The following is a 1,979-nucleotide window of genomic DNA, read 5'->3' on the forward strand; positions in this document are numbered from 1 at the left end:
CACATACAAATTAAAAAAAAAAACAAAAAACAAAGCCTGGGCCGGGCAGTGGTGGCACACGCCTTTAATCCCAGAGCTTGGGAGGCAGAGGCAGGCGGATCTCTGTGAGTTCGAGGCCAGCCTGGTCTACAAAGCGAGTTCCAGGAAAGGTGCAAAACTACACAGAGAAACCCTGTCTCGAAAAACAAAACAAAACAAAAGCCTGTCCTTAGTGGAAGATGTAGCTCATTGGTAGAAGGCTAGCCTAGCATGCTCAAAGCCCAGCACAAACTGGAGGGGCAAGGAAGAAGAGAATAGGGGTAGATGGAATGGAATGTCTGTTTTGAAATGGAGGACTGAGGATGTTCTCAAATACCTGGCCAGGACATCTGGATTGGTCAGTGGTGATTTAGAGAAAACATATAAAATCTGTATCATGTATGTCTGAGAGTTTATCTCAGGGAAACAACCTAGAAAAGGGCCTGCATAGACTAACATTCTGTCCACCCCATCTTGCTGCTAACACTGACACTGGAAACCTCAGACCACTCAGTAGTGAAAAATTTGTACTGAGTGAGGGACAGTCACTCCTGACTACAGCAACACACTGCAGCTTTTGAGGCTCTAAGGAAGTGTTTATCGCTTTTGAGGAATAGATATTTTCTGGACCATTTGTGTGGTATGCTCAGATTAAAGGCACAAATAATTGAGGGCATCCACATTACCAGCCACAAAACCTCCATGTGGCAGACAGGACCTTTATGTTGTTCTCATTTGTTTACACTGCAAAAAAGTCACTTTAAAAGCTTTCCTATCTCCTCACTTAATGCCCCCCCTTTTAAATTTAAAACTGTTTCATTCTCCTTTCAAATGTGCTTTGTACCCATAGATAGTGATAGTACAGTCCTGTAATTCCAGTACTGAAAGGCTGAGTCAGAAGGGTCACAAGTTCAAGTTCAGCCTGGGCTACCCCTTAAGAAAGACCCTGTCTCAAAAGAAACAACAACAAAATATTTCCAAGTTTATTTTTAGTAGATTACATTCATCCTTGGGGGGGGAGGTAAACAACAACAAAAACACTGAACAAGGAACCCACCTCTAAACCGTAGTGTTTTGCTTTTTGTTTTATTCTTTTGCACGCTTCAAGGATTCAAACCATCAACGTTACAACCACACTGTCTGTTTTATGCCGGGAAAGTACCAGTTGAGAAAAAATCCGCCAGCTCGCAAAGATGCAGTTGCAGCTTGGGACCTGGCCCCTTCCACAGCACAAAATAACAGGCTTCTGGGGCCAGCGTCAGTAGACGCCGACAGATGACAGGGTGCCTGCCCTTGCCATCCGGGCGGCGCCTCCTCCCTGACGCCTAATGCGGTCAACAGCCCGCCCGCGATGCCGCCGGTGCCCAGCCCAGTCTCCACCCTACCTGTGCGTCCAGCCCTGCGAAGTCCGCCGCCACCTGGGCGCCGGGTGCCCACGGCCTCCGACTTGACCTGGGCTGACTCAGTTCTGAGGGATGACACCGGAGTTTACTCAGTGCCTTCCGCCCGTGCCCACGGACGACACTGCCTGTTCCCGACGCCGCCGACTCGGGGCCGAGCAGCCTCACACTGACGAGAGTCGCCTCCGAGCCGAGGGCCCGGGCTACACACCCCCTGGCGGCCCGCTGGCAGGGCACACGGGCGTGGGAGGGAACCGGACGTGACGCACAGGAAGCTGCGGCGGACGACTCGCCACCACGGAAGCGGGTGCCTCAGGAATCCTGCGCGTTAGTGAGGACGAGCCGCTAGGCAGCGCCCCCTGCAGGCACACATTGGCACCTTCCAAACCGGAGCCGGCACCCGCGGTGATGTCCGGCCGCAAACCACGGGCGGAGGCGCGTGCGCGCGTGCGTGGCGGGGTGGGGCGGGGAGAGGAGGGCCGACTCCTAAATTACAGCACCACCTGGTGGCCTCCCGTTGGCACCTTCCGGGACATCCCACCACTCCAGGCCCGTAAGGCT

The 1,979-nt window shown here is 53.0% G+C and overlaps 1 protein-coding gene across 3 annotated transcripts in view; it reads right to left on the bottom strand.

Annotated features, from left to right (window-relative positions):
- The window catches only part of Slc35e2b (solute carrier family 35 member E2B), a 36,280-nt gene extending 34,621 nt beyond the window's left edge, over nucleotides 1-1,659 (bottom strand). For 2 of the 3 annotated variants that reach the window (XM_052718583.1, XM_052718582.1), the window contains exon 1: nucleotides 1,404-1,647. The gene's annotated coding sequence lies outside the window, so the exon portion shown is untranslated. Of the gene's footprint in view, nucleotides 1-1,403 lie in introns of all 3 variants that reach the window. The other variant, XM_052718584.1, reaches the window with a different exon arrangement.
- Between the last annotated feature and the right edge of the window lie 320 nt (nucleotides 1,660-1,979).

The sequence above is a fragment of the Peromyscus californicus genome, unplaced genomic scaffold (genome assembly GCF_007827085.1).
Source record: "Peromyscus californicus insignis strain IS unplaced genomic scaffold, ASM782708v3 Scaffold_5__1_contigs__length_169319896, whole genome shotgun sequence".
Lineage (NCBI taxonomy): Eukaryota > Metazoa > Chordata > Mammalia > Rodentia > Cricetidae > Peromyscus > Peromyscus californicus.